The 24,605-nt window shown below is 46.1% G+C and overlaps 1 long non-coding RNA gene across 2 annotated transcripts in view; it reads right to left on the bottom strand.

Annotated features, from left to right (window-relative positions):
- Positions 1 to 24,605, bottom strand: part of LOC26534107 (uncharacterized) — a 76,824-nt gene that overhangs the window by 41,681 nt on the left and 10,538 nt on the right. Inside the window, exon 1 of one of the 2 annotated variants that reach the window (XR_004470013.1) lies at positions 19,251 to 19,428. The exons of the other annotated variant lie outside the window; for it this stretch is intronic. This is a non-coding gene — a long non-coding RNA (uncharacterized lncRNA). Of the gene's footprint in view, positions 1 to 19,250; positions 19,429 to 24,605 lie in introns of those variants that run through there. 2 annotated transcript variants of the gene reach the window in all.

The following is a 24,605-nucleotide window of genomic DNA, read 5'->3' as shown; positions in this document are numbered from 1 at the left end:
AAGGGGTGTGATGGTCTAGTCCATGAAGCCCCAAAACAAGTACTTTCCTTGGGCAAACATATGAGTATGGTCCCAGCCAGATCTGTGGCTATTCGAGTGCCTTTGGAGGCATTTTTTAACTTAATTGAAAGTACACAACATTTACTAAGCAAATCAATTGCTTTTCCTCTGTACTTTTTTTTTGTAGTGGTAGTGGTGGTCCCTGTCCTGGGGGAATGTTTGCATACTCGAAAACGAGATTATTAAAAATAAATTAGAGGTTTCCTTTTGCCCTAATACTAGTCGGAGAAGTGGTCCATTCCAGAGAGGCTTCAGTTGGTTCTGTTTGGAACGTGCTCAAGTGCGGATTCATTTCAATTTGGATGGGCTCTGGTTCGGGTTTGGGTTCTGGCTGGGGAGTTACTTTCTGCTTTCAGGATTTTTGTGGTCATCATTAGTGTGCTCTATTAAGTGGAAGCTCTGTCTGTGAAGCAGCTTTAATCCCTAATCTCAGGCTCTGGCTCTGTCTCTGGCTCAAGGTCGTTGCATGCATATGTTGCATCTTCGAGCAGCCCCTTCTCCGCAGTAGTGCCAGCATATGCTGAACTAGAAAAACACGAAATGGGGGGGGGATTTGCTTCCCTATTTCGGGTTCCGCAAAGGGTTGCCTGCACCACACATCTGGGATCTGGGTCAAGGTGAAGAAGTGCACTCGGAGTGCACTCAAACTGGTTTCACGAAAGGATTCAGGCAGCTTGCACTCTTCAAAAACACACAAACAAAAAGAGGAAAACAACAAAATAACCTCCTCGACTAGATCGGATCGAAAGATATAAGCGATATCAAAATCGAAAGGAAAAAAAACCATTCAATTGAGTTTCAGGCTCCACCCACGTTCATCCCTTGACGCAGAGGAGGCACTGCTTGCACTTCATTATTACAATTAAAGCAGATCAAAGCAGTGGCGGAGTGCGAAAGCAGGGAGCGGCCGATAGGTGGGGGGCGAACGCGGACAAAAGGCGCGAAAGACAAAAGGCGGCGACAGTCAAAAGGCAACAACAAGTTGCCAGCGCCAATGTCAAAGGTAATGACAGAAGCCAAACAATTGAAAAGTTGCAACAAACAGAGACAGGCCCCAGCCCTGGGAGGGGTGCAGCAGCGAGGAGAGAGAAGGAGAGAGGGAGAGAGCGAGAGAGTGTGGAGAAGCGGAAAGCGAAAACAAAGAGACTTCGTTAGCTTTGGCGGCTACAGAAAAATGTATACAAAAAAATTATTGGATATCTATGGACTCGAAACCGATGCTTCTGATACCCTGGGCAGCCCCAGCGGTCCATCGAGAGATTTTTATGTAAAAAATGCATCTGATTGCTATTAGATTTCCTTGAATTCCATTGGCTATCCTCTGGCTTTCCTCGTTGCGCTGCAATATCGGTATACCCTCACCGTGGAAGGGTACACAAAAAATATGGCAAACAATTGTCAAAGCAAAAACGAATGAGAAAATAACTTGGTAACAATTTTCGAGCAATATATTTTCCGCTGTTGAGCAGAACTTTTCACGCGCTTTTTGATGTTTTCTTTTCCCGTTTTCTGCAAAAGTGCAAAAATAACAAGGAAAAATTGCGTAGAAATATTTAATGAGGCCAAAGTGCGAGTGCAAGTGGAAAAGCGAAGGAAAAGCCAGCCAAAAAAAAAAAAAAATCTAATTTAATAATCAAATAAAAAGCTGGTCACAGGGCACCACAGCAGAGCAGAGCAGAGCAGAGCAGGGGGCAGGAGCAGGAGCAGGGCTGTCCCCAGAGAGCAAAAAGAGAGACAGAGAGAGTGGTAGAGGGAGAGGGACTGGAAAGAGAGAGAGCTATGCAAATGCAAGAGAGATAAGGGGAAACAAAAAATGGTATTCGCATAACTTGGGCGATTTGACAAATTTACGAGTGAGTTTAGCGGACTAATCATTACAGATCTTTATTCCACTCCCCACAAAGAGCGCCACCCCCCGAGGCCAGTATCAACAAGGAGTGCCCGCAGAGAGGGGGCGAGCGTTGACAACGGACGTCGCTGCTGTGTGGCCTCTTCCTCTTCCTCATCCTCTGCTCTGCATTTTTTTATGTCTTCTCTTATGCTGGATACCCTAACTAAGGGCAGAGCGCATGAAAATGGGTATATTCTTTGTCCAAGGCACCAATCAGCACTTTCGGATGAGCGAAATACTCAATATTTTGCTCCTAGTCGAATGCCAGACGAAGAAACGAAGCGAATGTACTTTTTCGGCATTGTAAGGGTATTTCGTATTCAGCTCTGTGCCCGCAGAGACTTTTCTCTTTATTGTAATATTTTTTTTTTCGTTTTCCAGAAGAAGAAAAAAATGGAGAAAGAGAAAACGAAAACGAAAAAGAAAATCTCTTGCACATAATTTTAATGTTTATCGTCTTTTATTGTCAAACAAATTATTTTTGATATTTGTGCTGCAGGCTAACCCCCCCCCCCCACCCCACCCCTGTGTCAGGTGATGCTGTCTGGGAAATGATTCAGGTGCTGGGCGGGTGGGGAGGTTACGTAACCAAGGAGATCCTGCACCCACACACACACACACACAAACACACACACACACGTCTGGTAATTTGATTAGCTCGGGCGGGGGCAGAGAGAGAGAGAGAGAGAGGGAGACAGGAGTGGGGAAATGGGATGGCATAATAATCATAAAGAAAATCCAGAAACGACATCCTGATCTCTATCGGGGCCAAAGTCAAAACAATTTAATGCATGAATAAAAAATAATTTCCTTGTGAGGACATCCTGCTGCGGAGTTTTATTAGATTTTTGCCAAAGAGCAACTTCATATGTAGTCAGTCCCCACTCCACCCCACCCCAAGCCCCACACTACCCCAATAATACTCCTTCCAGGGCTGCCTTATCTCTTCCTGGATTTGTCTTCTTCCTTTCATGTCTCCTTCATCTCTCAATACATCCCCACACACACACACATCGTCGTACATATTGGATTATTTATCCAGGCAAAAAAATGACATCCACTGCCATTTTGCATATGAATTAAAACGCAATAAATTAGCAAAGAAAAGAGCCCTGTTTGCAGCCAATTGATGTTCGAACCAAAGGCTGTACAGTTTCTTGGCAATCGAACATCCTACCAAAGGGACACGGGCGGGGCGGAGTGGCCCACAGGAAGCCTTTGTTTGCTCTGCTAATGCCTCGACGTCGCGCTGTTTGTCGTGAGATTAGCTCAAGCCGATAAAGCCAGCAGCAGCAGAAGAAAAAGCCGCGTTCAAGTACTGGCTAAACGAGACAGAAAGGCACAAGCGGGAGTGCCAGCAACAGGGAGAGAACAGGAACGCAGAGTGGAGTAATGAGGAGTGAGTAACGAGGAGCAAGTAATCGAGAGAGAGACAAAAAGAAAAGAAAAAATTGTGAAAACTAAATACATATAAAACGAGTGATCCTTCGACATTATCATTATTGAGAGCGAGTAGAGAGAGAAACTCCCCACATAAACATATATTTTGAGTTCAGGAATATTTATGGACCAATGCAAATCAATACAAAGCTGGTGGAGGAGCACTACCACCTGTAGAATCACGGTAAGCCATGTGCAACGAACGCAACTGGAAAACTCGGACCTACTGCAGATTGATTGACCTACTGCGGAAGGACTGCAGATTGCTAGTTGGAATACCCACGCTTTGAAGCCAGGCATCACAAACAGAGACAGCTGTACGAAATGTGGCGAGCCTGGGGTAATCGAAACCCTGGAACATCTCAGCTGCAACTGTCCGGCCCTCTTAAGGGCTAGGAGGAAATACTTGGGCGCATCAGTGCTGCGTCCAAGAGGATTCTCGAGGACTTTAAAACCCCCAAACGCGGCCCCGCTGAGGTCCGTCCGGCTTAACCCCACCTAACCTAATATTATGGTAATAATAAGTACTCTATTGCCAGGCAGCTGAGCCGCTAGCCCGTTTAGCCAGTACTCAAAAGCAGAGAAAAGCAATGGCATCAAAATGCCACCAAATGCAGACGCTTTTAATAAGCTGATTTGTTATTTATGATGTTTTCCTAATGATTTTCAAATTTTCCTTTCGAACTTTGCGGATTGTGGATTTCGGATTGTGGGCACAGAGTAAATGCTGTGGGAAATGGAATATTTAATAAGCAACGATGGCAAAGATACATACATATATGTATCTCGTTAATATAAATTAGTTTTACATTTATATTCCCCAAATATCCAAATATTGTAGGTAGACAATTGTAAAGATTTCGAACAGAGTAAAAGCACTTTTAAGTAAATTTAAAAGCAAGCTAAGCGAGTGGGTGGCATGCCCCCGCTGCCAGCCACTGATTATGAGGCAACATAAATTAGTTAGTGCCACCGCAGTGGCGATAGCTTCGACTGCCCCAAATCCGACTTAATACGCTTCACTTAATTGTTTACAGCATTAATGCAAAAACCTCAGCAAATCCAATAAACACTGCCCTGCCCCACCATCCCGAACCGAAGAGAAACAGGAGCAAGGCCCCGACCGCAGTGAGAGGGAGGGAGAGAGAGAGAGATCTGATGGCTGCCAGCCGAGTGGACAGCCCATCAATATTACATCACAACATGGTCATGGCATGGCATGGCATGGCATTGCATAATACGCACATACCGACCAAAATCGCGGCCCAGGACATGCCTCAATGATATCATTGTGGGAGGATGGGCGATGGGCGATGATGTTACGGCGGCTGATAATTCGGTAGCAAACATTAATCAGCGAATTATCAATGCAAATAATTTTCAACACGCCTGAATGCGATATCAATCAACGGACATCGCTTCCGCTGCAATAACCAGCGACGACACCAACAACAACAACAACAGAAATAGGAGCAGGAGCAACATCGGGTCCAGGAGGAGGACACGTCGGGCGGGCCATGTGCAACATCCCAGTCTGGGGCACTTAACACACAATTAAGTGCAAATAATTGCAAACGCTGCATATAAATGATTTGTTTAAGCCAACATGACAGACACACACGAACGGAACGGAACGGAGTGGAGCGGAGCGGCGATGGCCATGGCCATGGCAATGGCAATGGGATAAATCACCCTGCGGCATCTTAATTTTCGAGTACTGGGGCACAAGACATCGCACAGTGGGGCAGAGCCGATTGACTGCACAAATCGGGCAAAGGATATGCCCTAGGCTTTGCCTGAGATCTGAGCTTACTTTTTGTACAACAAACTGGGGAGCCTTGGAGCCCACTGTGACAGCCGAAAAGGCTTTCTGCACTATGCGATAAGCGGATAATGAATTTTGAGTTGAAGTTTGAAGTCGCTAGCGTCCAGTGGGCCGCAGGAGGAGGAAGAGGAGGTGACGTGGGCCCCCCGCCCTCCCGCTGTGGCTATTGGTCCGCTTAATTAGTATAATCCGCGTTGAAATTACTCAAGTGTGCATTGTGGTGGGGGGTAGGAGGTGGGAGGTGGAAGGTGGGAGGGTTAGGTGCATGTGTAAGCTTAAGGGATGCAGGCGGCATTATGATTATGATAAGATTGGCTGGCATAGGTGCATAAATTTAATGACAGCAATTAAGTGAAGCGCCAAAGTTTTCGCAAGAAGTCTTATCAGAGGAGCAGCACAAACACACACAGGCTAGCAGGCACACAGGCACGCATTCACAGACTGATGGCCAAAAGTGCATGGCATAATTGAATACGTTTAAGCCAAGTTAATGCGCATTTCATTGGGCCACGCGTGTCGTGGAGGGGCATCCAGCGCGATCATTTGCATATGGGAAGAGGGACGGACGGACGGACGGATGGACATGCATGTAAGAGTCATTAAATATGCAAATTGCAAAATAAATACACACACAAGCGACAAAAAGAGCGCAACGATACGAAATCCAAGGAAAGAAATGCGCGCCTCATTTGCTACCCTGGCAGATACATCTTCTACATGTATCTACGTATCTCACCCATGAGTGAATGAGGAAAAGTACAGCTTTTGGTGTTTCTTCAGGGTGCAGAGATGGACCTAATAGGTACCCTTTCTTTCCTTGCCAGGGTATCAAAAAAGAGAAAAAGAATATATTTCCCTACCAATGCGATTTATGTGACAGCGAGAGAGAGGGAGATAGAGAAATGTGTAAAGTGTGCACTTAAGCCAAGAGCAGTTGGACCCGAAAGTGGGTGCCATCCACCCACTGGTGGGTCCCGCCTTGCGGTCACTCTCTGAATGAATCACTGGCGCCGGCCAAAGACGCCGTTCAGTCTCTGCTGCCAGACTCCCTCTCTGTCCCTCCTCTATCCTATAGCCGGGGTCTCCCCCTCTGGCGCACACCCGGAAGCCGTAATGGAGTTTTCATTCAAATTATTTTCGGTCGGAAAATGCAAGCCAGAAGCCAAGGAGGCACTAAATTGCCTGAATTGATGTTCTCTTTCCTGTTATGCTCTCTTCTCGGCACCGCTAAGTGTTGGTTGGCTGGCCTTCTCTTTCTTCGCTTTTGGCCCAAAACACACACATATTGGTCCCGTTATAAATCAGTGACGGAGGTGGAGCCTGCATCCCAAAATGAAATACAAAAGGAAGCGAGCCAAGGATCCCAGGCCCATTTAAATCGGTTTAAAGAGAATTCTCTGCCACCGAAGAGCACTACTTTCTTCTACTTTCCAGTCTCTCATTTTCGCATCAGACTAACATTTCATGGGTGTTTGTAGGGGGGAGGGGAAGGGGGCTGGGGGAAGTGGAAACCCACATAAAATATGCATGCATATGCACATCCATTGGATCCGATCCGAACAATGCAAATTTCGTACACATAAAAATTCTTTTCGCACTTTTTGCATCATTAATTGTGATATTTATGACTCGAACCTTCAAGCCAAAGAATGCCAAAGAGAGGGGTGGGCGAGGGGGAAGGGGGATTCTGTGCGACATTTTCTATGCAAATTTGAGCGCCTTTTATTGGGTCGTACGTGCTCACGGGGGGAGGGGCAAAGGTGGACCAACCAACACATGCATATGCCACTGCGGAGGTGAGTGCGAAAGAGATTGGCTCGTGCCCTCGGGCTGCTCCTGATGCACTGAGAAAAAACTCCAATACAGAGTGGCAAACTTTCATGGAGATTTGGTTGAAGGATAGTCCTGGGAGTGGGGTCTTCAGACCCTCCAAATCATCAGATCTTCATATATTATATTCTTTTGGTTTCCTTATGGGTTTTTTCTTGCAGTGTGCGTGCCGGAGTGCGTTGTTTGTTGTTTCAATTTCGTATAAACATGTAAATAATTTCCAGCTGATTGCACAAATTCGTTGCGGGCTTGATTTTTATTATTGCACCCATTGTTCTCTCTCTCTCTGTCTCTCTTGTGTCCCCTGCACTGCAGCAGAGAAGAGCAGCATGCATAACGAATTTTGAATTGCCGATTTCCCTTTTTCCCTCTGGCGCACTCTGCGCTCTGCGCTCTGTGCTCTGCGCTGTTCGCGCTTTTGTTTTCAATTTGCCATAAGTCTGTCAATTGGCGAATTAATAAACTGGAAAATTCAACACAAACGGGGACAGATTGGAAAAGTCATTTCAGGGCTCGCCTCGGGTCTTACCCACATGAAAAGCGTAAAAGCGTGGCGTAGGAAATGCAAATTTCCCCCCCCAACTCCCCCCCCCCCAACCCCCCCGCTCCCCCCTGTATCGGAAGGATATCAGTTGGGAATTTCATTTCCTTTGGCTTTTGATTGTTTTCGGTTAGGGGAAACTATTTGCAAGTATCGAAATTCCTTAAAATTTATAAAGATATATCGGAAGTATTCTTCCATGTCGTTGCCAGACTCCTGCCTAGGCTCCTTCATCCCGAGTTCCGAGAGCTTAACTTCCTGTTAATTTGATACAGTAAACATTTCGCTCCTCACCTCATTATGCAAATTCCTGCAAAATTAGTCATCAGCCTATTACATTTTTACGATATCAGGTTGTAAAAATAAAATAGAAAAAAAAACTGTCAGTCAGCGGGTATAGAAAATTAGGATTAAATTATGTAAATTTACAAATTTTACGACTGACGAAATGCAGACAAATTTTTGCACAACATTTTTACGACTTTCCAATAGGGAAAATTTCGCGACTTTACCCTAATTAGCCATCTAGACCCCGCCGTGCCGGTCCCAAGAAGAATGATCGTAAAAAAAAAAAACGGTAGGCACGTGCGGGGCCCAGAACAATTTTGCCAACATCTGTCCGGCGGGTTCAGGCCTACGTCATAAATGTCGAATCGAATGCCAGAAAAGTTCATAAATATAATTTTAAAGTTAAATGAAATGATTAGTGACGCCTGAGTGCAAAATTTCGCATTCGCATTTTGCAGCAGGCGCGATAAAAATCCAATAAAATTCGCGGCTGACAATAAAAAAACGGAACACACAACGGAATTTGCTGTGATTTTTACAGGGTGGACGAGTCGTCGATGTATGAATGTAAATGGGCCCCATGGAAGGGGTATGTGCGGATGGAGGGTAAGTATCAGTAGGTTTTCTGCTTTGTTTTTAATTAGGCAGAAAGGCAGCCCTCCTAATAGATATTTCTTAAGGAAGAGTGGAGACACTCTTGGGAGGTGCACAGCAGATCGACAACATAGGAACGTGGCATTGAAACAGAAAAAAAAGAAACGTAAAAAGGTATAAAAAAGGAACTTGGAACCCCAGTTGGGTCCTAATTTGAATGTAGCATTCCCGGCTTCATCTTGTCCCTATTTTGTGCGTTTTTCGTCCTACTCCTAGATTAAAAAATATTCCTGTAATGCAAATATTGTGCTCCATATGCGTGCAGGAAGAGCGGTCTAGCGGCGACACTCTTAATAGAGGAGGTGCACAGCTGATCGACAACATAGGAACGTGGCATTGAAACAGAAACAAAAATCAACGTAAAAAGGCATAAAAAAAGGGACTTGGAACCCCAGTTGGGTCCTAATTTGAATGTAGTATTCCTGGCTGCATCTTGTCCCTATTTTGTGCGTTTTTCGTCCTACTCATAGATTAAAAAATATTCCTGTAATGCAAATATTGTGCTCCATATGCATGAAAGAGTTATAATTGGAGCTAAATAATTGATTTATAGGTCACACTTTGTTTACGCGGAAAACCTAATGGAATTGGTGGAGAGCTCAATAAAAATTTGATTTTGCCCCGAAAAAAATTTGCGTCTCAGTTGCAGCAATTTCGATTGGCCCGCCCCGAACTAACTAAGCCACTAACTAGTGGCTATTGAAATGCAGCGGGCCCGGATCCGACATGATTTGAAATAATTTATGCATCGCTCTTCGGGCTAATCAAATTGCCGAGTGCAGGAAAAATTCCTTTGGACGCATGCAACGGCACTCCCTGCCACAAAGTGCAATCAAATCAGGCTCCCGGTCTGCAGGCCAATCTAATTCAATTTTCAAAACAAATTCGTGTCATGCCCCGGACACAACGCAAATAGAATGTCACGCGCTTCAGAGCCAAAATTAAATTCCCCCAGAGCCGAAGGAAGCAAAGAAAAATACCCAAAAGCACTCGCGCCAACGAGACACATGTGGCCAAAAAAAAAACCCAAAAACCGAGAGAAAAAATGTCCAATTTTGTTGGTCAATTTTTGGTTTAGAGAACGGAAGTAGAGGAACAGGCGACCAGCAGCAGGTGCCACAACTGACACCTCACCAAATTGTCGGACAAACACAGACACGGCAAAGGAGAAAGAAAACGGTAACAGTATGAATCCAGTAGGAGTGCTGCCGTAGGTAATGCACTAGGGGATACCCTCTAGCAAACAGAGGGCAGTGAAAAAAGCAACGCCGAACGAATAAGGCAGCATAAACCGACGAACGGATAACGAAAATGTGCGTGTGAGCATGTCGCAAAAACTTCCTTTGCCTTCGTCTGCACAAAACAATACACCCTTTGTGTGTGTTGGAGTGCGGGGTATGAAAAGGAATGCAACAACTAAAAGCAAAGCAAAATGCTGAGCCCGCAGCGCACCGAACGGGTCTCTGCAGCAGTCGAACATTTGATGAATGTGTGGGGAAGGCTCCAGGCCACAGGTTGGTCAGTAGGTGGATGTATGGTATGTGGGGTGTTTGGGTGCTGGGGTGATGGGGTGCTGGGGAGTGAGCCGCAACATGTTGCGGTTGCTTGGGGTATGGGTGAGCGAGCTCCGCTTATAAATCTCACACACAACAAAAGAGAATGGAACAAATGGAACGGCAGGCGGGGGTCTGACTGCAACAATGAAATACGCAAAATATTGACAGGACACCGGAGGGAGAAAGAAAGAAAGCAAGAGGAAACAGGCGAATCGGGACAGGGACAGGGACAGGGACAGGGGGAAAGGCGCAGTTGAAGTAACGGAACCTCACACAAAATGCACTCGAAACATGCGACTGCCCGTTACAATTAAAACACAAAGAGATGCAGAGAGAGGGCGAGGGAGTGGGGGCTGGGAGAGGGAGAGGGAGACTAGATGTGAGTGGTTGAGGCAGGCCCGTTACAGCTCCAAAAGTGTGGGAGAGATGGAGACACACACACAAACACTGTCTCTCTCTCTCTGTCTCTCTCTCGTGTAATGCACTGGACAACCTGCGACGCGTCATTTGGCCGCCCCATTGTGCACTGGACAGGCGGCACAGCACAGCACAGCACAGCCATGGACGGTGGGACTGAGGGACAGTCATGGACAGTCATAGACATTGGGACAGCATCGTTGACGCTGACACAGCTGCCATTTTACTTGAATGCTTCGGCTGCCATGAATAAAGCATCTCTTGTATGCGTATGCGTGTGTGTGGGTGTGCGTGTGTGTGTGGGTGTATCTGTGTCCGCTGTTATTAATCCGACATGATTGGCAGCAACGAAATGGACAACAAAAGTGGACACAGGTGGATGCAGCCCATCGTCCTGTCAGCGCCGCACGAATATCGAAAGAGACGCCGACAAATTTGTTAATTTATTATGCCGAAGCGACGCGATGGCGGCGACGGCGACGACGGCGACGGCGACGGCGACGAGACTGACCCGACTCCCTCGACGTCATTTGGCCGCCCCACACCACCACCCCAACGGATGGTTCCTCCTGAGCTTGGGCCTGGGTTTGAGTTGGGTGCTCGGTGCTGTTCCATCCAGCTCATTTGGTTAGCTGCATGTCAAGTGGCTCCGACTAACGGCAAATCTCATTTCGAAACAAGAAGGACAACTGGAACTGGGCACTCCACAACGAATATTGAATGCCCTTGGAAGAAGATTTGAAGGCAAGCTGAAGGCAAATTCGAAAACAACCAACAACAAGGGGGGACAAGCAGGCAACATGCGCACAGAAAGCATAGACAAGCAAATCCAACAAGATAACTAAAATGTGCGTGTGAGCAAGTCGCAATTGTGCGAAACTCGATTGAAAGATGCACGATTGGAACGAAGACAAGCCCGCCGGTTCTTATTTACATCCTCTTCGTTTCTTCAACCCAGATATTGAATATTCCGCTCATCCGAAAGTGCTGATTGGTGCTATGATGATGAACCATTGATTGGTTTGCTCATCGGCCCGAATCTGGATTCAAACCAACTCCTCAGGTCCTTGCGATTGGTTTGCTGTAAATATTTATGATATATTTTGATAAACCTTCAAATGTTCTCCCAAATTCCATAGTCCTGGCACTGAAAGAGTATTTCGGACAGCTGCAACTTTGTTGCACAGATTACAGGTTTGATGCTTGTGGTCCGAGTGTCCTTTTTAATAAAGCAGCAGCAGGCGAGTCGGCTGCGGACCTCACAGCCACCTCCTTTTCTGTTCACTTGATCATACAAATTAAGCCCCTGCGTACTGTATCTGTTCCCTTCTGTTCTGCTCTGTTCTGTTCTGTTCTGTTCTGTTTGTTTGTTTGTTTCCCGGGGTCCGACACTACGGCATGGACTACGACGGAGTCACGGCGTCGCCTGTGACTTAAAAGTGAAATATTGCAATCAGTCAATGGATTTTACCAATGTTGTGTCCTCCTGTGAGTAGGCTTCGATTTTAATTAAGGAATTAGGCAGAGCACTGGGGAGCAACGTGAAATGAGCAGGCGACACTGACGAAAAGCTCATTAGGGTGCATCTGAATTCCAGGGGGGTTGATTGGGGCGGATTACGTCAGGGCTTGGCGTGTACCAAAGTTAACAGTGAATGAAATTTTAAAGGCACGGATTTCTAGATCCCACAACAGCTTCCCTAGAAGGAGCTAATATCAATTTAAGAAATCATATATGTATATATTATGGAAAATATGGACGAAAAAGTAACACCTGAGATTCGGTTCGCCCTCCTATGAATACACTTTGTTCCTGTTGTCTAAGCATTAAGCCAAAACCACACAATTTACCAACAATACCTCGAATTAACTTTGATTAAACATTGGCCGAAAGGATCATCAATAGAGCACCTCAGGGACAGACCAGGCACCAGGTACCGAGTACCACACACAAACAGGTGGCCCCCAAACAATTGTACAGAATTCCCAACGTTTAATAATCGAACTGGGAAAGAGGAAGACATGCTGGGCGGAGAGCTGGACACGAGACAACGACAGCAACAGAAATTACACAAATTCTGAAAATGTATGCAACGGAGAATGGGTTGATGGGAGAAGGAGAAGGAGAAAGAGAGCCACTCAAAGGGGAGTCCCCACCACATGAGGAAAGCAAACTCTGAGGTGAGTTGTGGTGTGGTGTGGCGTGGTGTGGCGTGGTGTGGCGGAAGGGGAGTGGAGTCCGGGGACCCGGTTGTGTGGTTGGCACACCCAAAGTGGCATTAGAGATTTATCAAGTGTAGCGTGACGTGGCATGGACTAAGTCACAGTCGCACAGGATGCAGGACTGGGAAGAGGCCTCACAGACGGACAGAGTGTCCTCCGTGCACACACACACGGACACATACGGACACACACGGACACATTGCATTACGTGTAGCGTAACAAATGTACAAAAACACGTAAACTCCATGGGGTTGGATGGGGACGGATTGGATTGGATTGGGGGCACTGCCAACTGCAGGAAAAAAGTGGAAATGGAACCCGGACACTTTGACTATTAAGCAGCAGAGACACAGGACACAGAACACAGGACACAGTGCACAGGAGCAGCTTGAGAGTTGCCTCCATCATCCTTTTATCCTTTCTCTCTCTCTCTCTTTGGCCTCCTGCTAGTCTTCTTCTACTTCTATTGCTACTTCTGCACGGGGGCTATTCGATGACAATCAATGGTTTTTGGTCTGATGCACAAACTGGACCCAGGAGTTGAGTCCGAGGCTACTTCTGGCTGCTGCGACTCCGTATCCGTATCCGTATCCGTATGCATGAGCATGTGTGTGCCTGGGCTGCCTGGGCTGCCTGGGCTGCCTGGACTGCCTGGGTCCTTGTTGCTGCCACGCTTCATAAAGGATTCAAATTCGAGTGCATCAAGCTGAGCGGACCTGAACGGACCTGAAGCGGAGTGCCCGAGTGCCCGGTTTAATTCCAAATAAATGAAGTGTATGGCAAACAATGTGGTTGAGCTCTCGGACCCCATGCCTCCGTCGGGTGCGGTGTGGGGGCGGGAGGGGCCTGGACAAACTTCGTCGTCCCTCAGTATTTGTCCCTCTTCGCAGTGGGGCGTACGCACGTCTATGAATTTCGTTTCTGGCTTTTTGTAGTTTATCTTTCAGCTCTTATTTTCTGAAAAATTAATTAACTCTGGCCAAGTGCAGAATGCGGCTCCCTTTGGGGCCTGTTACTCTCAATGTCCTTTGTGGCCTCGCTTTGGCTTTTTGTGTGTCACTTCTTGGGCCCAACTAATTAAAAACTGTTCCAGAAAACCAATCATAACATTGCGATGGCATTTTTTCATGGCTCAAGCCTACATGCGATTACATCTGGTTGATTTCCATTGAAGTGTATCCCCTCCTCCGCCCCTCCTTCGCCACTCCTCCCCTCCTAGTCGCTCCCGAGAACCACAATTATTTCCGTATCACTCTGTTTCATCAAGGAGAGACTTAATCAAGTGCAGTATTTTGTTGTTTCCCCTTCAATTTCGTGCAACTCGAAATTGCAGTCGAGTGCTGTCAATCAGCGTGTTGCAGGTGGTGCACACCGCACAAATGAGGGAGGAAGATCCACCCAGACCAGGCCAGGCCAGACCGGAGGCCCAACCACCCACCATACGGTATTTAGTGATATATGTGGCTGATTGCTTTCGAGACAAAAGAGGCACAGGAGTCCAAAGTCGCTGCATAGAATCCCATTTAAGCAGCCAAGGCCGGTCTAATGCGCCACATGTGTCTGCCAGGGCTGCAACGGGGCCCCCAACCCGATTCCACCGGTGCCACCGATTCCACCGTTTCAATCCCAGTCCCGAGCCACCCACCCAGCCGATCCGGCTCTGCCTCGAGTGCAGTTTTCTCTGCCATTCTAATGGAATTTTCCTCATGACTTAATTCAAACAATAAATGCGCTCAATTGAATGCAATTTTCATTCGGCTTTTTCCCTCAAAAATTTGTAAAGGATATCCACATTCACATCCACATCCATGGCCACATCCTGCCCAGAGCGTTCCCCGAGAGTCCTGTTAGCTGTGGTTACACACACCACTGATAAAGCCACTTGAGTGCAGCCCAGCCCGGTACAGCCCGCCCGGAAGGACTCGGAATTGTGGGTCTCGCAACACTTTTTCGATGACGTTTGCAAGTTTTTTTCTCATCCTCATTCCAGCTGTGTGTGTGTGTCCTTTGTGGGTTCTTTCCGTTTGCTTTGCTCTCTTAATAAACGTATACAATTTGTTAATTTGTACAGGATCAAACATGAAAGTCGTCTACTGCTGCTGCTGCCGCTGCTGCATCCTGGTAATTAGTTCCTCCGGCAAAGCTCCCAAAAAGCTAATTAGATTTTGGTCCAGGCAAAAGAAGATTTCATTAAATGCATTCGTTAAATGAATTTCGTGGCGGCAAAAAAAGGCTTAAATGGCGTAGATTTATAGGATAATAAGGGAGAGAAAGAGGGGGTGGGAGTGGGAAAGAGCTTAGAACAAGGTGGAGACAATCAAAGTGTTGCCAGTGTTGGTAGCCATTCATGAGTGGGCGGAAATTCAGTCTTCGATGGGAAGGACAATAACTGATGACACGATGCTGAATCGAGATGGAAGTGCCCTGCCTTATATACATAGCAGGTAGCTTGCTCAGAGGATGTTCTATAGAAGAAGGAGAGACGGGTGGGAAACATTCAGGTTTCAGGGAAATGGTTCACCGCAGGAGCAGAAAAGATCTACCGAGGGGCGCTGCTGCAAAACCAGTGTTAGTGGGTAACTATATTATCTACTGAATTTTCATATAGGAATAAGTTTTGAATAATTATTTCCTGCAAAGTCTCATATGATTTTTTCCATATTTTAAAGAGGACCCACCATTCGCTCGTTTTTTGTTAATTTAAGTTTTAGGCTAATACTTTTGGGATATATCATTTGAAGCCCTATAAAATCACAGATTTTTAACATTTGAATTTGATAAGCCCAAAACTTTGTGCTCGTACGGTTTCGATTCCACTCAATTAGAACTCAAAAACCCCAAAAACAGTTCCAAAATGTAAAATCGTAGTCAAATGAGCAGCAACAACAAATAAATCTAACCAACAAACAAACAAAAAAAACAACAAAAACCAAAAAAAAATCAGAGCTCCATTAATTAAATTAAAATCCACTTAGAAGCTCATTAAATGCAAATCTCAGCGGGTGAAATTTAATATGGAAAAAACGCACACACACAGGCACACACACAGGCACCGAAAAAGAGGGAAAACAATTCTAACCACAAAAACGCATTAAATGATTTGCGTAATTTACACAAAAAAAAAAACAAAAAGGGAAAAACAAACAAAACAAAACCGAAATAAAAAGGGAAATGGGAGGGCAGGGCAGGGCAGGGCATGGCCAGGACAGGGCATGGCATGGCATGGAAAACCGTAACCGCATGTTAATTAAAAATCAAACTAATTTCCTAATTGCAAAGCTTACCAATCATTAAACACCAAAACGGGGGACGCAAAAAAAAAAATCAACGAAAATTCTTTTGATTTATTTGCAATGGCCGAGGGGTTACGCTACGCAAACAGAGAGCTGGAGGGGGTCGGGGACGGGGTCGGGGACGGGGTCGAGGACGGGGACGACGGACCATTTGACCAATTGTCACACGATTAAACAGACAAATTTGAAAATAATTTTTCATTAAATGCAATGCAAATCAAATGGAAAGCCAATCTGTGGCAGCGGCATATGCCACAGACGGGGAAAGAGGTGGCGCGGGAGGGCGGGGTGGCGGGGGGTGGGGCAACAGTGCATTAATCCTGTTACATGTCCATGTTCCGTGGCAGCTTTATGAGAAGGATACTGTGGTGTGATCTGAGCCCCCCCCCCCCCCTTTGGTCTAGGGTATGGCGGGGGTATGCCCGGTTTTGTAGGGGTTTTTTATCACTCCAGGAATAATCTTTCGTATTCGTTTGTATCAAGGGGTACCACCGATTCCACACGAATATATTTCACTCCTTTTTGGGCTTAATTAAAATCCGCTGGGCAATGTGTTCCTTCCCCTTCCCCTTCCCCTTTCACCAGCCGCACCTTGCAGCACAAAAAAGCGAATTTACATATCCCAAGCTGATGCCAAAACACACACAAAAAACATATATATATATATATATATATAGAGTATTTGTGCAACATATGGTAATGGAAACAACAAAACAAAAAACACACACACACGCACACCCAACATTTGGACTCAATAAATTTCAATTTATTTGCGTATATCATTTATTTTGCGTAATTTTGAGCTTAATTTCAAGCGCAAAAAGAGTTCGTTTCGGCAGTCCGTGAGTTTGGTTCTGGGGAGGGGGGCTGGGGGGGGTTAGGTCTTTTAGAGGGTTTACGTGGAAAACCCTCATAAATCAATTAGGACGCCGTGCCAGATTTTGGCAGCCAATTTTTGGTTTTGCGGCTTATTTGCTGTGCATAATTTTTTTTGTTTTTTTCTATTCTTTTTTTTTTGTGTGTGTATGTAAAATTTATTTTGACATTTTGCGGTGCCGAATCGGGGTTACGGTTTTGGGTTTTGGGTTTTGGCTTTTGCTCAGGTGTTATATAAAATGTGTCCCTGGGTCCATATGAGCGGAGTGCGTATGTGTCGCTGCTGTGATATGATTAATTGCCCGTTTGAAGCTGATTTATGAAGTGCTCTCCGGCCTAAGCCAGTCCAGGGGGGAGGGGGGGCGACGAAGCCGGACCAAGTGGTGGCCAGGCAATTAGAATAATGGATGATGAGCCCGGCCCTGCAAAAGGGGGAGGGGGGCTAAGGACTACAGTCTGGAGTACAGTTTGCTGATTGGCCCATCTATCTTCGCATAAAGAACCCTGAACCCTTGTGGTCGATCCAGAGATTATAGAACTATGGATGCCACAAGGACATCTCAAACTCCAGACTATACTGATAATTGCCATAGAAGTAGTAGCGCCTCCGCCCTTGCCCCTGAAAGCCCCTTGGCTCTTGGCTCTTGGCTCTTCTACCCCTTTTACTGTGGCTTCTGCAAGTGAAATGTTTACACAGTCGCCACTGAGCGCGGTCGGCCCAAAGGCCCAGGACCTTGCAAAAACAAAAACCCCAAGCTAAAGCCAAAAAGTTTCCCGGAAAAACACAAAAAACAAAAAAAAACCTCTAACCAAACAAATGCTGGCGGCAGCAGCATCCCGCGATACGGAATACGGGATACGGGATAAGGGAACCGGAACTCGCGACTTCTTCACGGAGCAATCAAGCGTATGAGCAATTTTTCGTGGCAATTAAAACAAAGTCTCTGCGGCACACGTAAAGGATTTGCGGGCGAGAATCCTTTTCTGGGCGGTAAATTGCTCTCAGAAGCGGAATCAGCAACAGCTTCCACAATGCTCTCTACCCCTCGATATTTCCTCGCTATTTCCTCGCTGTTTTCTGTGTGGGAGAGTTTTTCTTGAATTAACTCGACAGCCGACGGCAATGGCAGAGTTTTTGGTAGTGAATGCCGGCGACAAGAACAATAAACAGAGAAATTTCCACAGCAGTTGCCAACGGACGACTGCTTGATACCCTGGAAGAAGGGAATACCCTCTTCGAACCTATGGGAATCGTAGTTTTCGTGTCCCCTGACCAATACGCCTTGCCGCCTGCTGGGTAGCATAATTGCCCACTCCCTGCGGTACGCTCCTGTGCCTCTCTCAAGGAAAGTTAAACAAATGTAATAATTGTTCGAACAAACTTTTGTGCAAACACTGGCGGCAGGCGGTCGACTGGGCCGCGGCTCGGCATAGATTCGGGCAATTTGCTGTTCGGTTTCTGTTCGGTTTCTGTTCAGTTCCGTTAATGTTTGTCCTCGCTGGCACTGATGGCACTATTTTTTAGGATGGCTGTGATTGTTTCTACTTCTGAATCCGCTGCCAATTCGGGCTTTGTTTGGGACGTGGCGCGTGTCCTGCTAATGCGCCCGGGGGTGTCAAAGTCATTCCCATTCCCAATTCCCATTCTCAGCTTTACGCGGCTGTCTCTCAATGGGTTCTATTATTTTTGTGTGATTCGATTTTGATTTTTGACGAATTTGTGTTAGTTTTTTGTTGTTGTACTCCTTCGGCGTGTGTCTGTGTAAATGTTTCGCAATTGTTTGTTGGCATTTGTGCGTGCGCCTCACGCACTCTATAGAGTACTTTCAAGAGTCCGTCCGTCCGCCCTGTCAACCCTGGCCTGGTGCGTGAACGAGCTGAGGATGAACTGAGGAGCAACTCCAGCCATAGACACGTTTTCCATTTAGGTTTATGCAATTTTTCAATTGTGAATTACAAAATGAAGTCATTTGAAAAACGTTTTCAAGGGTTTGATGGAGGGGTTCCATACTCCATACTCCATATATCCTCTGTTCCTATGAGAAGGGTGATCGGCTGATCTCAAGTGGCTTAAAGGCGGGCGTGGCTCTGGTGGCTTTCTAATGGTAGTTTATGTGCGTCATAATAATGGGTTTAATTTGACAGAAGCGAATGAGGTAGCAAGAGGCGAATGGGAGTACAACACAACAGAAGAAAGGAAATAGAAATACAATAAAATGACTGCAAATTGACGTTTAAGAAGGAACCCAGCGAATTGAACGAATTTACCAAAGAAAAATGTAGTACAAATCATAATTTAAATAAAGTTAAAACAGAAACAAACACTCAACTGTTTCAATAATGCTGTTTGCTTTTACCTTTTGATGCGTTGTTGTTGTTTTCCCACACGCAACGATGATATTTTCGCATTAGTCGCGCGCGGGGAACAATGTACCGAGGGGGGAACAGAAGCTTTGATAAATATGTGCATACCCGCACTAGACCGACGCTTTGATGACCGAGACCCGGCTGGGAACTGAGAGAGCTGTGATTAGAGCAGCAGCAGCAGCAGCAGCTTTCAAGCTCTGCTTAGAAATCGGACGTCGTTTCTGCTCGTCTCATCACAGCAACGAACGAAAGCGAAAGTGTGGGTGTAGATCATCCGCCTTCGTTTCTGCACGAATTCGAACGATAGCGAGAGTCTGTGGCCACGATACGAAAGAGGTGCACGGTTTTGGTTTCTCCTCGTCTTCCCCACCCCGCCCCTCAACAAAGCAAGAGCATAAGTATGTATGCAGCTGTGTAGATCACAGAGTTGGCGTAGGTCAGGGTCTCTCTCACTCTCGTTTTCATTCGCTGTTGGCGCGCTGCTAAGTTAACATTAACATGCCGCTGTAACAACAGCTGCAAATTTGTGCGTTCCTCTGTTAGCTAGCTGTTAAATCTGCAGAGATCTTAATTGTGTGTTTTGCGATTTGCCCTGCCTTGGTATCTGCAGATATACATATTTGAATTATTTCAAAAGACAACTCCCAAGAGATCCCAACTTGATTAGCCACACCCACACCCATGCCATTCAAACACACACACACGCAAATATTTAGACCGCCCCTTTAAGAGTCCCACTCCATTCAGACACTTACCAAAGCGTTGATGAGTGAAAACAGCCGTTAATGTGCTTTCAACGAAAGAAAAACCGAAAATCAAATCATGCTTTTGGGCTTAGGTTGGGTTAAAAAAGAGAATATACATAAACTATGGCACAAAACCCAACAAATGCTTCCACCTATCCACCCGAGGCGGATTCCACCCCCTTCGGCCCGAAGAGCAGCACTTCACAAAAAGCGAACACAGAGTGAGAGAGTGAGAGAGAGGGAGAGAAAAAAAAAATCAAATGTTGTAGACAACGACGGCGGCAAGGAACACGTGTCCGTCCTGCTCGGGGAAGCTTACAAGGACGACACGTGACCGCCATCATGTTTGCTTACATTCACGACTGACTTGACTGACGTACAGTCCGTATGTATGATGAGTAAATGACGATGATGAACACCCGGACTATGATTATGACGATTATGCTGATGACTGTGGCGATCAATCAAGGTCCAATCGACAATGCAAAACACAGTTGGAAATCAGTTACGTTTGCCACTGTACGTAGGTGGTACAGTTGCCACCACTGACCACTCACATGCTCACATGCTCACGCTCACTCTCATTCGAAACAGTGTTGGCCATAAATTTACAGCTTCAATTTGGCAAATGCATCGGCATCGGCATCGGTATCGGCATCGGCATCGCCGTTGACTGTAATTAAAATTGCATTCGCATCTAATTAATTGGTATGCAAAAACCAAAACCAAAGCGTGGATGGAGAGATGGAGAGACGGAGAGACGGAGAGCCAGAGACTAGTTGGAGAAATTGCAAAATGCAAATTGCAAATCATCGTCAGAGCCACATCGAATGCAATTTATATACCCCGTCTACCCCATCCACGCCGTCCCCCCCGCCCCCTTAAGGGGTTTGTGTTGGTGTCGAGTGCGACAGGGTTGACCATGCAATTAAAGGCAAAGAGGCATTTAAAACGCCTCAGGGACGAACAGACACGGATAGCAACGGCCAAAATCCGTTGGCTTACAGCGATTCCAAGTCACGGATTGCAAGGATTTCCAGCCTCCGACTACGAATCTGCATCCTGCAGCCTGCATGTGTCGACGTCGCGACACCTTCAGCCTTCAGCCTTCAGCCTGCAGTCTGCAACCCTTCCACTGGTCCGGCTTTCCGTCTGTCACCTCCTTAGTCCTCACACCCTGCCAGGACTGCCAGGACTCAGCCAGGACCCTGCCATCGGTTGGGCCTTTGTGCGACTGCATTGTGCTTTTGGCCGGCCCCATGACATGATTGGCTTTTAACGCTCAAATAAGCTTAATTGAATTTCTTTTCATTTGCTAACAAAGTTTCTGGCACTGGACTGACTGGGATTTGTTAATTAAAAGCGAATTAGGCGTCAGAAAGAGCTTTTGTTCGGCGCCCAGGAGCAGCATATAGATCTATCGGTCTATCGGTACAGGTAACGGAGCGAATCCATGGTTTTGGGGCCGTACAGGGCCGGCTTTGGGTTGAAACTAGGCGCCCCACGATACTTATACTTTTTTTCTGGAATGAACAAGCTACATTGTGATTATTATCCTGTTTTTAGTATATAAATTACCACAAACTTATCGAATTTATCTATAGAGTTGCAATCTCGATGGCAATTTTCGATGGTTAAGACAGAGTTTAAGAGTTGAATCGAAGTTAGAGAAGTTAGTGACAGAGAAACCCAGTCAAAACAGTTTCCAAAAGTCCAAACCCCTATATCTTTTCCCACAGCCCCACACCATTATTCCAGCCGTGCATTTGTTCCTTCCTTTTGGTCCTATGGCTGGAAGATTGCCTTCTCATCTCAATAACTGGTTGAAATAAAGAACGGACATTGGCCAAAGGCACTCCCGCCACGCTAGGGCCGGCCCTGGGCTTATACGAACGAAAGGATTGCATTCTACTCTCAATTGTTTCCTATGGAAGGTGCTCTAATCTTTGGCTACGCGCATAAGTAGGTCCCAAGAAAGCCAAATTAAAGTGCAAACGTTGGCCCCAGGGGCCGTGGTCAGAGACGAGGCATAGCTGCAACGAAAATTGAAACCCACAAGGGGGTACGAGTAGTACTTGCCACTTGCCACCAGTCACCGGTCGCGCTTAGGCACATCGGTATAGGCCTGCATGTATCTCCGTTGAACATATCACAGAACGCAATTAGTAATCGAAACCCAGGATCCATGCCCCCGCCCCCTTTTAATTATAGTAATATTTGCATTTAATTAGAAACGAGGTCAACCAACTATAAATATTAAATTACGCGCAAGCTGCAAATGAATGAAATTCGACTAATAAAATTATGTTTAATCAAATGCAAAAAAAAAAGGATACAAACGGCAAACTGTGCATTCTACAGCTGCTGCCATGGCAGCCGTGGCTATGAAATGTCAAAGTAAATGTCCCTCGGCCCCTGACCGCATTGTGTGTCCATCAAAAGGATATCGTGCCGGGCATACGGGAACTATCAAAATTAATGGGGCTCGTTCCACGGCTCGACCGCAGAAAACAAAAAAAAAAAAATATCGCCTATATGTATAAAGGAAATAAAATTTAAATACCTGAAAAAAAAACGCGAAAATTGCCGGGCAACTGCAGTGACATTTTAGCTATCAAAAATGTATTTGCATATAAATTAACGATGGCCCAAAAATGCACCTTTTTTTTTAATAATGCAATTTAAACATATTTTATTTGCATTTATTAATGGGGCTAAAGTCGGAGAGCCGAAAGCAAAAACAACAACATCAAAGTGAAGTGTTTTTTTTTTTTTTTTGGCCTGGGGTACGGTTCTGCGATTGGGCCGGACCCTGATTCCGGGCTAGCTGTTTTTGCATTATTATCCTTTATTTCTCTCACGTGTGTTTTTTTTTTTTGCACTCTTGCGGACTGTTACAAAATGTGTTTTTTACAGCATTACCATAAAAATTGTAAAAAGTCGAAACCGAAAGAATATTGTTTTTTATCCTGACCACGTCAAAACATGTGACGGGTATTAAAAAAGCAACGAAAACAGACACAAGCCGACACATGGCAGGGACATTGACTCTCCCGGGTCCGGGTCCGGCTTTGGCTTTGGCTTTAAGCGGCTTCGATTCTCATTTCCAATCCCGAACAACACTTTTCCCGCAAATCATGTACGAAAATTGATGAGGGAAAATGTTCGTGATTTCGTCACATTCTCTCTTTTTTTGGGGTGTCGATTGGGTGCCGGGTGCCGAGTCCTGGTCCGGGTCCGCGTACGGGTCCGGGTTTCAAAGGATTTTTCATAGCCAGCGGCTACTTATCATAAAAAAAGCAAAACCGAGAACACAGCCCCGAACATAATGCAAACCTTGTCAAGTCATGTGTGTGGGTGGTTCGGTGGTTCCTCTGTGGGCGGGTGGGTGGTTGGTTGTGTGTCCCAGCCATAATTGAGTTGTAGCCGGCGAGAAAACAAAAAAAAAAAAGAGTCTTAAAAACACGATCTCATTCCCACCAACCCTTTGTGGTTGGCCGTCCTTTGTTCATCGAAGAAAAGGCGACTTGGGGTCCATTGGCTGTGAGATCTGGCAGGTCCTTCCTGGCCGCACGGCTCTATTTGGGTGCGAAAAAGAGCATTCCCCGAGTGCCCGTTAGCGAAGGGAAGTCCTCGCTTTACCTTCTTGTTTTTATCATATTTTTATATCGGCAACTTTTATGTTGATTCGCTTTTCGCACCCATGCGACATGATTGTGATTGTGTGCGAGGTTCTGTTCGGTTATTATTGAAAATTGGGCAAATTGTATAAACGCACATATGCGTGAAATTCGAATTCTGGAGAGGGTGAGAGGGTGGGAGGATGACAGGATCTCCGTTGAAAGGGTTGCAAGTTGCAGGGGAAACTAATTCAATTTACAAGTGATTTGTCCAGCCACACACACACACACACACACACACACACACGCACGCACAAAACCGATTTAGTTTTTGGGCCTTGGGTCCTTTGGTCCTTTGGTTCCCGGTTCCCCGATCCCTTGACCAATGACAAAATTCTCACAAATTTATGCAAATCCCATTTAAATTGTTTGCATTGCAATTTCAATTTAGAAACAAAATAAAACCATAGCACAATGATTGCCCAGCCACTACCTCCACAAATGACGGCAATTTATTTAAATTTTTTGCAACAATCATTTGTGCCACACCACCCCCACCCCCGCCCTGGTCCCTGCCCCGCCTGCCTGCCGCAGTCTTTCAAGTAATTTTGGCACTTTTGGCAGGTCCATTAACAGAAATCCATCAACAAAATTGCCAGGGAAATATCATCGGGCCGCTGCGGTCCTGCGGTCCCGCCGCCGCTTGTCATTTCAACGCCTTTTCGAATGCTGGCGCCGTTTTCAATTTGCTCTACGCTTATCAGCCGCCCTGATAGGGCAAACGACAGAGAGAGCCAGAGGGAGAGAGAGCAAACTTTATGTCCGTCGAGTCCCGAGTCCCGTGTCTGGCCCACCTTCAATGGGTACGGACTGCAACTGCTGCTCCGGCTACGGCTCCGGCTCCAGCTCCGGCTCTGGCTGCTATCACTGGCCATAAAAACAGCTTTCCGGTCGTTACTCATTCATGGCAATCAAAATG

The sequence above is a fragment of the Drosophila pseudoobscura genome, chromosome X (genome assembly GCF_009870125.1).
Source record: "Drosophila pseudoobscura strain MV-25-SWS-2005 chromosome X, UCI_Dpse_MV25, whole genome shotgun sequence".
Lineage (NCBI taxonomy): Eukaryota > Metazoa > Arthropoda > Insecta > Diptera > Drosophilidae > Drosophila > Drosophila pseudoobscura.
The sequence above is the reverse complement of the archived record's forward strand: the minus strand, read 5'-3'. Positions and strand labels throughout refer to the sequence as shown.